This window comes from Vulpes vulpes, chromosome 9, assembly GCF_048418805.1.
Source record: "Vulpes vulpes isolate BD-2025 chromosome 9, VulVul3, whole genome shotgun sequence".
Taxonomy (NCBI): domain Eukaryota; kingdom Metazoa; phylum Chordata; class Mammalia; order Carnivora; family Canidae; genus Vulpes; species Vulpes vulpes.
In genome coordinates this window covers 31,069,418-31,085,814 of record NC_132788.1, presented here as the reverse complement: position 1 = coordinate 31,085,814, position 16,397 = coordinate 31,069,418, and the positions used below count along the sequence as shown (strand labels likewise).

At 36.6% G+C, this 16,397-nt stretch overlaps 1 pseudogene; it reads left to right on the top strand.

Moving 5' to 3' along the window:
• The first annotated feature begins 13,617 nt into the window (after positions 1-13,617).
• LOC112934183 (tubulin alpha-1A chain-like) lies at positions 13,618-15,624 on the top strand (annotated as a pseudogene).
• The last annotated feature ends 773 nt before the right edge of the window (positions 15,625-16,397 follow it).

The following is a 16,397-nucleotide window of genomic DNA, read 5'->3' as shown; positions in this document are numbered from 1 at the left end:
ATCATACTGTACATTATATCCCTGGGACTTACTTATTTTATTACTAGAAGTTTATACTTTCTGACCCCCTTTACCCATTTTTTCCACTCCACACTCTCCGCCTCAAGTAACCACCAATCTCTTCTCTGTAGCTATGAGTTTGTTTTTTGTTTTGTTTTGTTTTGTTTTGTTTTGAGATCATGTAATATTTATCCTTCTCTATATGATTTATTTAACTTAGAATAATGCCCTCAAGGTCCATCCATATTGTCTCAAATGGCAAGATCTCATTTTTTATGACCAAATAATATTCCACTGTATATATGGAATATATACCATATGGCATATACCATATTTTATTTTATTTTTTGCACCATATTTTGTTTATCCATTTGTTCTCCAATGGACACTTCCATTGCTTCTGTGTCTTGGCTATTATAAATAATGCTGCAATAAACATAGGGTACATATATATTTTTGAGTTATTGTTTTCCTTCATATAAATTCCCAGAAGTAGAATTTCTGAATCATATGTACTTCCTATTTTTTGAGGAACCTCCATAGAGTTCTTCATAATGGCTGCGCTAGTGTACATTCCCATCAACAGTGCACAAAGGTTCCCTTTTCTCCACATCTTTGCCAACACTTATTACTTCTTGTCTTTTTGATAATGGGCATTCTGACAGGTATGAGGTGATATCTCATTGTTGTTTGGATTTGCATTTCCCTGGTGACTAATGATGTTGAGCACCTTTTTATGTATTTGTTAGTCATTTGTAAGTCTTAGGAAAAAGTCTATTCATATCCTCTGCCCATTTTTTTTAAAGATTTTATTTATTTATTCATGAGAGACACACACAGAGAGAGAGGTAAAGACACAGGCAGAAGGAGAAGCAGGCCCCATGAAGGGAGCCAGATGAGGGACTCCATCCTGGACCCCCAGGATCATGCCCCGGGCTGAAGGTGGTGCTAAACCGCTGAGCCACCAGGGCTGCCCCTCTGCCCATTTTTTAATTGGATTGGATTTTTTGCTGTTGAGTTCATGAGTTCTTTATATATTTTGGATATTAGCTCATTATCAGATACATGATTTGCAAATATTTTCTTCCTCAGTAGGTTACCTTTTCATTTTGCTGATGGTTTCCTTTCCTGTAAATAAGCTTTTTGGTTTGATGTAGTCCAACTTGTTTGTTTTTGCTTATGTAGACTTTGATTTTGGTCAAACCCAAGAAATCATTACCAAGATTGATGTCAGAGTTTACCCCTTATTTCTTGTAGTTTATGGTCAGGTGTTACATTGAAGTCTTTAGTCCTTTGGAGTTAATTTTTGTAGGTAGTATAAGATAGTGCATAGTTTCTTTCTTTTGCTTGTGTAGTTCAGTTTTTGCAACAGCATTTATCGAAGAGACTGTTTTTTCCCCATCGAGTATCATTGGCTTCTTGGTCATAAATTAATTGACCATAATATGTGGCTGTATTTCTTGGTTCTCTATTCTGTTCCACTGATCTATGTGTCTGTTTTTATGCCACTACCATACTCTTTTGATTACTCTAGCTTTGTAATATAGTTTGAAATTGGGGGGCATGATCAGGGAAATACAAATCAAAACCACAATGAGATACCACCTCACACCAGTGAGAATGGGGAAAATTAACAAGGCAGGAAACAACAAATGTTGGAGAGGATGCGGAGAAAAGGGAACCCTCTTACACTGTTGGTGGGAATGTGAACTGGTGCAGCCACTCTGGAAAACTGTGTGGAGGTTCCTCAAAGAGTTAAAAATAGACCTGCCCTACGACCCAGCAATTGCACTGTTGGGGATTTACCCCAAAGATTCAGATGCAATGAAACGTCGGGACACCTGCACCCCTATGTTTCTATCAGCAATGGCCACAATAGCCAAACTGTGGAAGGAGCCTCGGTGTCCATCGAAAGATGAATGGATAAAGAAGATGTGGTTTATGTATACAATGGAATATTACTCAGCAATTAGAAACGACAAATACCCACCATTTGCTTCAACGTGGATGGAACTGGAGGGTATTATGCTGAGTGAAGTAAGTCAATCGGAGAAGGACAAACAGTGTATGTTCTCATTCATTTGGGGAATATAAATAATAGTGAAAGGGAATATAAAGGAAGGGAAAAGAAATGTTGGGAAATATCAGGAAGGGAGACAGAACATAAAGACTCCTAACTCGGGGAAACGAACTAGGGGTGGTGGAAGGGGAGGAGGGCGGGTGTTGGAGGGGAATGGGTGACGGGCACTGAGGTGGACACTTGATGGGATGAGCACTGGGTGTTTTTCTGTATGTTGGTAAATTGAACACCAATAAAAATTAATTAAAAAAAAAAAAGAAATTGGGGGGCATGATGCCTCCATTTAGGTTTTTCAGGTTTTTTTTTTTTTTTTTTTGGTTTCTTACAAATGGTAGGATTATTTGTTCTACTTCTGTGAAAAATGGCATTGAAATTTTGATAGGGATTACATTGAATCTGTAGATTGCTTGGCAGTATGGATATTTTAACGGTACTAATTCTTCCCATCCATGAGCATTGGGAAATCTTTCTATTTATTTGTGTCTTCTTTGATTTTTTTTATTAACGTCTATAGTTTCCAGTGTACAGGCCCTTCACTTCCCTGGTTAATTTTTTTCCTAGGCATTTTTTTGATGTAATTGTAAATTTTCTTAATTTCTCTTTCTGATAGCTTGTTATTAGTATAAAGAGATGCAACAGTTTTTGTATATTGATTTTGTATCCTGCAATTTTACTGGAATTATTAGTTTTAACAGTTTTTTGGTGTAATCTTTAGGATTTTTTTGGATATAATATCATGTCCTTCGCAAATAGTGATAGTTTTACTTCTTCTTTCCAATTTGGATGCCTTCTATTTCTTTTTTTTTTTGCCTAATTGCTCTGGCTAGGATTTTTGCTACTATGTTGAATAAAAGTGGCCAGAGTGGGCATCCTTGTCTTGTTTCTGATCTTAGAGAAAAAGCTTTCAGTTTTTCACCTTTAAGTATAATATTAGCTGTGGGCTTGTGATAGATGGCCTTTACTATGTTGAAGTACATTCCCTCTATACCACTTTGTTGAGAATTTTTATGAAAAATGAATGTTGAGTTTTGTCAAATGCATTTTCTGCATCTATTAAGATGATCATTTGATTTTTATCCTTTATTTTGTTAATGTGTTGTATATCACATTGATTTGTGCATGTTAAACCATTCTTGCATCTCTGGTATAAATTTCACTTGTTCATGGTATATCATCCTTTAATGTAGTGTTGGATTTGGTTCACTAATATTTTGTTGAACATCTTTGTATCTATGTTCATCAGGGATATCGGCCTGTAATTTTCTTTTCCTGTGATGTCCTCATCTGGTTTTGGTATCAGGGTAATGCTGACTGAAAAATAAACTTCTATTGTGTTAAATCTATGAAAATATGTTCGTATTTTTTAAATATTTATTTACTTATTTATGATAGACATAGAGAGAGAGAGAGAGAGAAAGAGAGAGAGAGAGAGAGAGAGAGAGAGAGAGAGAGAGGCAGAGACACAGGAGGAGGGAGAAGCAGGCTCCATGCTGGGAGCCTGATGCGGGACTTGATCCCGGGACCCCAGGATCATGCCCTGGGCCAAAGGCAGGTGCTAAACCGCTGAGCCACCCAGGGATCCCGTTTGTATTTTTAAACAATGTTCACAAATAGAATAGGAAACCACAGGCAAAATAATTAGGTAGACATTTATTAAGGGAGAATTATCCCTTTTCTTTGAAGGAACTCACAAAAATGTAAAGGCTAGAGTCAGGTAAAATCATTTAAAAAAAGATAAGAAAAAGTAGAGAAAAAAACAAATAGGAAAGTAAGATGGAGTAAATGTAGTATCTGCCTCAACGAGGGGCAGATAGAGTGGTGATGATGGGAATGGAGAAAAAGGAGATGGAATAAATTCATAGTTGTTCCTAAGAAAGAATGGAAGAATGAGTGGCATCTTATATAAGTAAGTCAAAGATGATACCATAGGTCTAGGTTGGAATTTGAAAGAATGTTGGTGGCAGCAGTTTTAGTGGGATATATGTAGTAAAGTATATATTCCACTCCAAGTGCTTCAGCGGAGCTAATCAATTTCTCTTTTTGGCTAAATCCTACTTAAGTTATCGGACACTATTTAAAATCTTTGGGCAAAATTTATATGCTGTCTCTATCTTAATTCTCTATTGATACTACTCTTTTCTGTTTTTTTTTTTTTTAATTTCTTCCTGCTCAACATCCTTCAGAGATTCTTCTTTCTCTGACTCCTGTTTAACTGTGGATGTTTTCCCAGATTTGGACTTCAGTCCTTTTTTTTTTGTCAAGTGCTAAATGGTAAATATTTTAGGCTTTGTGGGCCATATGGTCTCTGCTGCAATAACTCAACTTTGCTGTTGTAGTGTGAAAGCAGCCATAGACACTATGTAAACAAATGGGCATGGCTGTATTCCTATAAAACTTTATTCACAAAACAGGCAGTGGGCCAGATTTGATCCAAGAATCCAAGTTTGATGTCCCCAGATTTACACTGTTCCCTTGGTAAGCTATCAACTCCCATGACTTCAAATACCATCCATGTGATAATGGTTCCTATATTATATTTCCTTAGCACAAATTTATTTCCTAAACCCCAGAGTACTATGTGCTACTTCTTACTAGACACCTGAATCTGGCAACTCTTATTTCCAGTTTGAGACACATACCTGTCTCCCTCACATGCCTCAATGAAACTTTATTTATTTATTTATTTATTATTTTTCCTGAATTCAGAATCACAATGAATTACTCTCCCACCAGCTAGCCCAAACAGAGACCTGTGAGTTATCTGTCATTTCTTCTCAGTCTAATTCAACAACTTCCTCTTTAAACTCAACACTGCTCTCCATTCTTGCTCCTTGAAACCTATTATTCAATCTGCCAGAGTACTCTTTCTAGCACATAATATGATTAAGTTCCTCCCATATCTAAAATTTTCAAAAAAGCCTCAGAATAAACTCCAAATTCTTAGCATAGTATTCAAGGCCCTTCACCACCCAGCCTCTGCTTACTTTTGTAATCTCACTTCAAGATATCATCTTGCAGTCTACACTATAGCCATAATGAAATATGAGTAGATTTCAGATCTCTTCACTGTACCTTCTGCTGTCACATCTAGGCCTTTGCACATGCTGCCTTCTGTGCCAGGAATACCTTCCTCTATCTGCTAGTCTCTCTCTCTAATTTGCCTCTATCCACTCACTTCCTTCTCTATTCTCATCAAGATCCAGCCTTGTGTTATCTTCTGGAAGACTTCCGTGGAGTCTTAGGGGGCAGACCCAGATTTTGTGGGGCATGAAACTTATACAATGTCAGGATTCTTCTTTATGATCAAGAACACAGAAATATGTTTTCTTTCTTTTCAAAATTTACAAAGATGTATGAGCATTTGAATATATTGCCTTTATGTCTCTTTCCAGGGATTTCACCTGTATGTTCTCATCAATACCCTGGGCATGTCACCATCACAACTCCTATCAACATTAAATACCTAGTCTGTTCATTTCTGTGTGCTCCATGTTAGACTATAAATTCCTCAAGAACAAGTATGGTCTGCCCAGCACATAATAGATCTTTAATAATTGTTAGTACAGTAAGCGAAAGGGTCAATGATACATGCAAGGAAGGTATACAAACATAGGTAGAATCCTGCCTTGACTTCAAGTTGTTTATAATGCAGTAGTGAAGTGAAGGATAGTATCAAGGATATGAATTCTAGTATATGTAGTTGTTCAGAGTTTGACATAACATCCTTTACTTATTAATACCATCTTAAAAATTTTTTTAAGTGTATTGAACACACATTCTAAATTCCCTTTTTATTACAATAGACCTTCAAGAAAATGCTGTAGTTGCTATACGTCTAATTTATTTTACTGCACCAATATACTCAAAATAACATTATGCTTTTTCATGATTGCATTTGAATATGGATAAAGAAGTGAGAGTGCTAGTATCTGGCCAGGAGACCTGGTCACAAAATGTAAATATAGCATATTTTAAAAGATGAAGACAATCATCAGAAAGATGATAAGCTGACTGACTTGAAAAGAGAAAGCTAAGAGAAATAAACTTGCAGCTATGATTCTTACTTTTTCTCAACTAATATGATATTATAAAATTATTTAAATGTGAATGCTAAAAATACGGAGGCATTTCAATTATAATTAAATTATATACTATATATTATTGGATCAAAAAATGTCTCTAATATCACATGACAAATGGCATGCTCTGTGGCTTTTAGATATGAAATGCATTTTATAAATCATGAATTATTAGAAAATCTTTGGGGAAATTAGTAAACTTAAAACTGGGGGATCTTGGGATGCCTGGGTGGCTCAGCAGTTAAGCGCCTGCCTTCAGCTCAGAGCTTGATCCTGGAGTCCTGGGATTGAGTCCCACAGCAGGCTCCCTGTATGGAGCCTGCTTCTCCCTCTTCCTATGTCTCTGCCTCTCTCTTTCTGTGTCTCTCATGGTTAAATAAATAAAATCTTAAAAAAAATCCAAACATTAAAAAAAAAAAAAAAAAAACCAAAAACGGGGGATCTTGAGCTAATTCTCTCATTTCTTCTCTATATACATATTCTCAAGAAAGCTTATGGTTGGGCAGCGGTTTAGCGCTGCCTTTGGCCCAGGGCCTGATCCTGGAGACCCGGGATTGAGTCCGCCTGCGTGGGGCCTGCTTCTCCCTCTGCCTGTGTCTCTGCCTCTCTCTCTGTGTCTCTCATGAATAAATAAATAAAATCTTAAAAAAAAAGAAAAGAAAGTTCTTGGTTTAAAAACCCATTAATATGCTAATGACTCACATACTACTACTTCTTGGTTTGACTTCTTCACTGAGCTTTAGACATGGATACCCAACTGTCTCCTTAACATATCCACTTGGGTAACTAAGACATTTCAAACTTAATATGTCCTGTACAGAACCTTTGATTCCTCCCCACTCTACCCCTTTTCAGAAGGTGGCACCACTTTCATCCAATTACTCTGGCTCCAAATCAAGAAAGGGGTCCTTTGTTTCCTTCTTTCTTTCATGTCCCACAGTCAACCTATCATGAGGTGCTATTACTTCTGTCTTCAAAATATATCTCGTATCTGTATACCAGCAACTCCTGCTTAGATATTTGCAACAACCTACTACCTGCTCTCATGTTTTCACTCTTGCCCCTATAATTCATTTTCTATATAGAAGAATAATCTTCTTTTTTAAAATTAAAGTATAGTTGCCACACATGTTATATTTGTTTCAGGTATACAACATAGTGATTCAATATGTTATATGTTATGCTATATTTGCCACAGGTGTAGTTATCATGTGTCACCATACAACACTCTTACAATACCATTGACTATATTCCTTATGCTATATCTTTAATCCCTGTGACTTATTCATTCCATAACTGGAAGCCTTACTTCCCATTCCCTTTCACTGATTTTGTCCATCTCCCCATCCCCTTTCCCTCTGGAAACCATCAATTCAGAGTAATCTTTTTTTAATATTTAGCTTTAAAAAATGTTTCAAGTTTTATTTAAATTCAAGGTAGTTAACTTACAGTGTAATATCAGTTTCAGGAGTGGAATTTAGTGATTTATCACTTCCATATAATACCCAGTGCTTATCACAAGAAATGTTCTCTTTAATACCATCACCCTTTTAACCCAATCCCCCCTCTCACCTTCTCCCCAGCAACCCTCAGTTTGCTCTCTATAGTTAAGAGTCTCTTTTATGGTTTGTCTCTCTCTCTCTTTTACCCTCTATGTTCATCTGTTTTATTTCTTAAATTCCAAAGATGAGTGAAATCATATGGCATTTCTCTTTCTCTGACTGACTTACTTTGCTTGGCACATCCATGTCTAGCTCTATCCATGTCATCGCAAATGACAAGATTTCATTCGTTTTTGATGACTGAGTAATATTCCATTTTATATATATATATATATATATATATATATACACACACACACACACTATATAAATATATACATATACACACCACTACTTCTTTATCCATTCATTAGTTGATGGACATTTGGGCTTTTTCCATACTTTGGCTATTGTTGATAATGCTGCTATATACATTGGAGTACATGTGCCCTCTTTGAATCAGTATTTTGTATCCTTTGGGTAAATACCTAGTAGTGCAATTGCTGGGTCACAGGATAGTTCTATTTTCAACTTTTTGAGGAGGTTCCATACTGTTTTCCAGAGTGGCTGTACCAGTTTGCATTCCCACCAGTAAGTAGTGTTAGAGGGTTCCCACTTCTCCACATCCTCACTAACACTTGTTGTTCCCTGTGTTGTTAATTTTAGCCATTCTGACAGGTGTGAGGTGGTTTCTTATAGTAGTTTTGATTTGTATTTCCTGATGAGGAGTGATGTTGAACATCTTTTCATGTGTCTGTTGGCCATCTGTATGTCTTCTTTGGAAAGATGTCTTTTCATGTATTCTGTCCATTTCTTAACTGGATTATTTGTTTTTTGGGTGTTGAATTTGATAAGTTCTTTGTAGATTTTGGACACTAACCCTTTATTAGATATGTCATTTGCAAATATCTTCTCCCATTCCGTAGGTTCCCTTTTAGCTTTATTGATTATTTCTTTTGCTGTGCAGAAGATTTTTATCTTGATGAAGTCCCAATGGTTCATTTTTGCTTTTGTTTCCCTTGTCTTTGGAAATGTGTCTAGTAAGAAGTTGCTGTGGTTGAGGGCAAAGAGGTTGTTGCCTGTGTTCTCTTTTGCTGGTTTCCTGTCTCACATTTAGGTCTTTCATCTATTTTGAATTTATTTTTGTATATGGTGTAAGAAAATGGTCCGGTTTCTTTTTTTTGCATGTGGCTGTCCAGTTTTTTCTACACCATTTGTTGAAGGGACTGTCTTTCCCACTGGATATTCTTTCCTGCTTTGTTGAAGATTATTTGACCACAGAGTAGTTTTTTAAAAATATAAATCAGATCATGTCCCTCCCCTTCCTGCTTAAAACTCTCCAATGGCTTCCCATTACAAACTCCTTACCATGGCCTGTGAGACCTCACATTAGCTGGCCCTTGTCCACCTCTCTGACTACATTGTCTTCCTCTCTCCCCTGCCCTTTTCACCACATTCTCTCCACATGGGTCGCATCAAGCTATCTCTAGTCTTAGGGCTTTTATATTTGCTGTTTTCTCTCCTCCACATCTTCAAATGTTTGGCTACCTCTTATTCTTTAATAAATAATGAATGAAATGAATGCCACCCTCTCAGAAAGTCTTTCCTGACCAACCTAAGGAATTTCAATCATATTATCTCTTTTTGTTTTCTTCAAGTACTTGCCACTAATTGAAATTATTAGGTTCATTTATTTGTTTCTTAGTTCAATGCCTAAAAGTCCCAACTGAATTTAAGCTCCAGAGGATAAGATCTTCACCTGTTATTCACCTTTTCATCCCAGTGCCTGGAATAGTGCCTGGCTCATGATAGCCTCTCATTAAAATTATTTGTTCAATGAATGAATGAATGAGTGAATAAGTAAATGAATGATATGCCTATCCTATCCAATCTTTTGCCCCAGGGCCTGGCTTTTTACAAAAATGGATAGAAGGATAATTTATGCCATCTGAACTTCTGTGGGAGGAGCAATTTGGTAAAGTGGGGAAAACAGGAGCTCTGAAGATAGACCTAAGTTCTGAGACTCGGCTCTATATTTATATATCTACCTCTCTGTGTATTTGATTAATTCCTTAAGGGATAACTTTCTAGCATAAACAGTGTCCTTAACAGTTTTATTTAATTGATATTAATTGGTATTAATAGGGTAAATTAACAGAACCCACATTAAAAAAGAATTAGCTCCTCTTAGAGTTTTAACCCTGGGGAATAAGAACCAACAAGCTTGTCATTCAAGAAGTCCCTGAAGTTTGTGATTAACAAATAGGTCAAGGAGAAAGCCATTGAGGGACCCTTTCAAAGTACTCTTAAATCCCTTAAATGTCAATCAATAAATGGAATCATCCAAATGAAGGCCATTTCCACTTAGAAGCCTGTTGTACATTTGCAATATCTTTTTCTCCCTTTTCTCCCAGAATAGCTAATAAGATGTATTTCTTTAGGAGCAGCTTTCAGGCAAGTCTGTTAGTTACTTTTCAGATCAGTTTATTCTGCTCCAGGTTTTGAGGGTTTTCTTTTTTCTTTTTTGGTGTTTTTGATAGGTGGGCTGAATCACAAAATTAGAATTGTAAGTTGTAAGGGATCTTGATATCATTTAGTTCAAACTCCCTTGTGCATCTTTCTCATAGATATGAATATTATATTGTTTTTAAGTTTTTAAATTTTAAAATTTTTTATTTACTTTTTTATATTGTCAATTTAAAAAAAATTTTTATTTATGATAGTCACACAGAGAGAGAGAGAGAAAGAGAGAGGCAGAGACATAGGCTGAGGGAGAAGCAGGCTCCATGCACCGGGAGCCCGACGTGGGATTCAATCTCAGGTCTCCAGGATCGCGCCCTGGGCCAAAGGCAGGCGCTAAACCGCTGTGCCACCCAGGGATCCCTATATGTCAATTTTTAATACCATTTTCAAGTCTTGGAAAGAAAGAATTATTTTACTTTGCATAGTATTATGCCATGCCCACCAACACTGTAGACTGTGAGCTTTTTGAGGGGAGGGACTGTCTCATTTATTTTATATGCTCAGTATCTGGCATGGCACTCACATAAATGCTTGAAGAATGAATCATTCCTAATATAACTTTGGTAATTAGACAAGTTAGTCAAGCCTTAATTATTTACACTAAAATAAATGGATAAAGTCATAGGTAATTAAAGTAACAGGCAATTAAAAATGGTTTTTATCAGTTTTGAGGAATTAGTAAGAGGCCAATATAAATACAAACTTTTTCACAGAACTTCACATTTCCTATTCTATGCTACTTAGTATTTCTGTTGCTGACTCCTGCTTAATTGTACAGTAAGACTATTCTTAAATTTTCTCAGATAATCCACAGAGCAGAAAATCAATTTTATGACAACATTTGACTGAAAAGAGAAATAAGACTGTAAATAATTGTTAACATATAATTCACTTTATCTTCTGAAGAATTCAGTTTAGAAGATACTGTTTTATCTCTTTACTCTATACCTGCATATATATCTCTATTATCTATAACGTGGTTGTATACGACTATATTATTTGTAATGAAACGAATCGCACAAAGAGGTTTAATAACTTGCACAAAGTCATATAGCTAGTTACTTGGCAAAGCCAGAACTCAAAACTAAATCTTACTCTCTCCACTATACTTCAACAGTCCTGCCAAGTCAGAGAGCTGAAAGGTACTTGAAGATGACTTAGTCATCTTCATGTTATTGATGAAGACACCAAGGGTAGAGAGACAGTGACACAGCTCTTAGTCACACACAGCTGGCTGGTGGCAAAATTGGAGCCAGAGCTGGCAGTCTCCTGACCATGGAGTATTTATGCCTCATGAAATTGCAAAAGGCCAGAAATAAGGAAATGGGAACACAGAAATGATATGGGAAATGATGTGGGAAAATAGTCCATACTTTATTTATTAGCAGTATGAACAGAAAAAGAGTTGCAGTCAGATTTGTATTTTATTTTGTTTTGTTTTTTAGATTTGCATTTTAGAAGTACCTCTCTAGCGTAGCATAAAGGATGGATTGGAAGGAGCAAACAGGTGAGAAATGATTGGGCATGTCCTAAGATGGTGACATGGGGGCAAAGGTAAAAGGTATATGCTGATAAGATGTTTTAATATATTCTTTCAATGAGTGGAGACCAGAATTAATGGCCTAAGGCAGACCTGAGATTAAAAATTGGGTTTTCCTAACCTTTGAATAGCAACATTTTCAGTGGCACTTTTTATGTATTATTGTTGTGTTTTATTTAATTTTGTCTTCTCATATGGGCTGAAAGCTTCAACCATCTTGCTCACAATTATAGCTTTTGTGCTTAATAGAATGTTCAACACACAATAAGCACTTCAATACTGCTCAGTGAATTAAGTGAATATTTTAATCTTCTGGGATATTTCAGGAATTAGCAGTGTCTTAATGGATATCTAACTGTTTCATGTCAAAGCTTTATCTTTCAACCTGATGGTACCTAAAAATATGTTATTCAAATTCTGTGTCATACACAGTACACTGGCCATAAGTTTTTTTTTCCTTGATGATTCTTATATATCCAGTTGTTTGGTTACTCTAATTTTCTTGGGTTGTTAGATCCTTGAGAGTAGCAAATTGATATATTTATCAGATAATCAAGATAATGCCACTCTACCACAACTATTGCCAACCTCCCAGTTAAGAATGGGATGTCATATAATTCAACCAGTCATGAAAAATGTAAAGAAATATTTTTGCAGCCTACAGACTTAAGCCTTATTTTTAGAATAATTCTAAGGAATAGTGAGTTAAAACCTTTAGGTTTCGTAGAAAGTATTCAGCAATTCTGGGCAATGCAAAAGAAGTATAAAGGAAGAAGTGGTCCTTATTCCCAGATACAGTATTCATAGGTTTTTATCTGGAACATATTTTTGCTCTTATGAAATCTGTGCTCTGAAAACAGATCAAATGATGCTGGCAAGAATTTACCAGATGAAAATAAGGGAAAGAGCAAGAAGTATTTACCAAAGAGAAAGTGTTACAAATAAAAGATTTTCCTCTTAAATAATAATTTTAAAAAGTTGGCATTTGAACTAAGCAACTAGCTGATAATTTGGACTACTAGGAAACCTTGTATTTTCTAATGCATTAGATACTTAAATTGATCTTGGGAAAACATTGTTGTTATTTGCACATTTATTATGATTTAATTGTTCCTTATTATATGCTTAAAAGTATTTTAGAAATTGCAGCTAATACAGAAAACTTACTATATCACTTTGATTCAAGGCAAGAACAGGTATATTTTATTTTTGAAATATTACAAAGACCAGTAAAAGTAGTTTAAATATACTATAATGAATCAGAAGAGAGGAAGTAAGTATAGGATTAGGAAATCTTCTTTATGTCCCTAACATTATATAAGTCTGCCTACATCTGTACCATCTCAGATTGAAGGGCACCAACACTATGTTTAAAGACTTAAAAGGGAGAAGACTGCCCTGTTTCCACAGTGTTTTCAGTTTAAATAAAACTGAGGGGATTATATGAGCCAGTTAAAGACTACATGGCTTAAGTATAGGGTAGCCTCCAGCTTTATCATGGTACCTCTCTGTCTTGGTCCATTTGGGCTGCTATAACAATGTCATACATTGGGTGGGTTATAAACAACAGAAATTTATTTCTCACTATTCTGGAGGCTGGGAAGTTCAAGATCAAGGCACCAGTAGATTTGGTGTCTGGTGAGAGCTTACTGTGTTCTAACATGGTAGATGGGGGTGGGGAGCTCTCTGAGGCCTCTTTTATAAGAGCACTAATCTTATTCATGAGGGTTCCACCCACTTCATGACCCAGTCACTTTCTAAAGGTTTCACTTCCAAATACCATTACACTGGGAATTAGGTTTCAACATATGAATTTTGAGGAGATTCAAACATTCAGTCTGTGGCACTCCCGTAATGAAGAAGGATGTGTGCGAATCTCCAGGTGTGAGTGTATATGTGTCTGAGAATAAATGTGTGTGTTTAATTCAGACCAATGCTCCTGTCCAAGAACATGATAATTGAGAGCTGACTATATTATGATTAGTAGCATTATATTACAGAGTTACCATTAACAAAGGCTGAATCATAAGGACTTGGAAATCTCTAAAGTGAATAAATTAAAACTGCCCATATGGGTGAGGATGCATGAATGTCTTTTATAGGCAGAATAGCTGGCTATTACTATGTGCTTGATACCATTCTGTGCAATGAATATATAATATCCCTCTCTGTGCTTACAAGAGCCCTAATGAAGTTGGTATCACCTGCCTATTGCAGATGGGGAAAAAAAAAAAAAAAACTGAGGAAAAGGTAAGTTAAACCGCTTTCTTGAAACACAGTGTTAGAGTCAAGCCAGGTTTGGACCAGTTTGGACAAGCATTGAGAGTTTTAAGGTTCTGAAACACTCTTATTTTCTATCTCCCAGGAGCTCTATGATGAATTAAATTAAAGAGCATTTGTGAAACAGTGGTGTGTAGAGCACCCGAAAAGTGTCATGGTAATTTGGTAAGTGTCATAGGATCCAGCAATAATTCCTGAAGCTAGGTAGAGGGGTGCTTCACTGATTTTGAGCATTCATAGAACTGATGGCACATGAGGAAGACATTAGCCATGAGGAAGCCTACAGCGTTTATTTGAGCAAAAGCATAGAGCCACTTTCAGTGTCTTTATTGGTAATGAGATATAATATGTTTTAACACTACATGAACATGGTGGGGGAATAAAACTTCACTAAAAAAACTATTTATATTTTTGTTTTTAGTTTAGAAAATGTATCTTATAACATGCAAGATTTAGTTGACTTTGCTAACTTAGCGGTGAAGTTTTCAATATGATCACTATATCGTTTATGTTGTATCTCACATAAGGAAGGTATTTTTCTCAGTTTTAGTTTTAATAAAACCATTTTTTGCCTGTCATTTTGATATTCTGGCTTTTTTTTCTCTTTTCTGTTCTTAAGCCTTAACCTTTCTGAGACTGCTCTTGCACAAAGGTAATTGATGACTTATAATTATCATTTTAATAATTAGTATCTTAGCTGTGAAGTAATAGCCAAGTTGGAGTTCCCCATTTACCTAGCCATCTGGGTCTCCATAGCTGTAGCTGAGCCCTACAATTCCATCCTCACTACCCACACCCACACCACCTGGATGGAGGATTGTGGTTGTGCCTTCGTGGTAGACCATGAGGGCATCTGTGACATCTGTTGTAGAAACCTTGATAGAACACCTAACCTACACTAACCTGAATAGGTCGATAGGTCAAATTGTGTCTTCCATCACTGCTTGCCTCAGATTTGATGGAGCCCTGAATGTCGCTCTGACGGAATTCCAGACCAGCCTGGTACCTTATCCCCACATCCACTCCCTCTGGCCACATATACCCTTGTCATGTCTGCTGAGAAAGTCTACCATGAACAACTTTCTATAGTAGAGATCACCAAAGCATGCTGTGAACCAGCCAACCAGATGCTTAAATGTGACAGTTGCAATGGTAAAAACATGGCTTACTGCCTGTTGTGCCGTGGTTACGTCGTTTCTAAGTATATCAGTGCTGCCATTCCTACCATCAAGACCAAGCGTATCATCCAGTTTGTGGACTGGAACCCCACTGGCTTCAAAGTTTATCATTAATTACTAGCCTCCCACTGTGGTACCTGGTGGAGACCTGGCCAAAGTACAGCGAGCTGTATGCATGCTGAGCAACACCACAGCCAATGCTGAGGCGTGTGCTCACCTGGGCCACTTGTTTGACCTGATATATGTCAAGCATGCCTTTGTTCACTGGTATGTGGGTGAGGGCATGGAGGAAGGAGGGTTTTCTGAGGCCTGTGAGGACAGGGCTGCCTTTGAGAAGAATTATGAGGAGGTTGGTGTGGCTTCTGTTGAAGGAGAGTGTGAGGAAGAAGGAAAGGGGTACTAAAGTTAAAATGTCACAAAGGTGCTGTTTGTACAGGGAAGCTTACTCTGTGTTCAACATTGTAAAGTTGTGTTCTGACTGGTTAATTTGTATGTAGCAATGTATCCTCTCACATATATTTACTGACTTACACTTTAAACACAATTTTTTGTTATATACCCAAGCTGTCCATATCTCTGATAAGTTTGAGTAACATACTTCCTGTCACAAATGAGAAAAAAAACCCAAAACCCTATTTGTAAGCTATATCGTTGTTCTGACATTTAAAGCCATTTGAAAAAAATTATAAACATTGTCTCTTATGGTCAGAGAAAAGGGTTTTTGATCAGTTAACAACACATTCTGATTAATATTTACTCCATGTTTTAAGTATGGCTTAATATTTCTAATTGTTTACCATACTAATAGTGTATTAGCTAATAGTTTATTGATAGTTTACATTTCTGTTGAAGGATTCTTACTTTTCTGATGTTTCCTTCAATGTGGAGGAAGCTTCACTCATTAATAAAACTTCCAGCTCTTTTCATCCTCTCATTTGTGTCTCTCCAGGGAGGACAAATGATTTCATCTGTTTGGTGAGTTTGAAAGGAGAAATTGAGCACACTTAATCTAGCTCCTTCCCGTCCTGTTTCCTCTGGGGAGAATTACCTTCCGGAAAGCCAACATTCTCCTCAGCTCTTCCCTGCTGTCAGGACAGGCTTGAGGTGATGGGACTGGTGAGTGTCTCACTCTAGGGTTTGGCATCAGGCAGTCTGTTTGCCTGCAGATGTAATCTG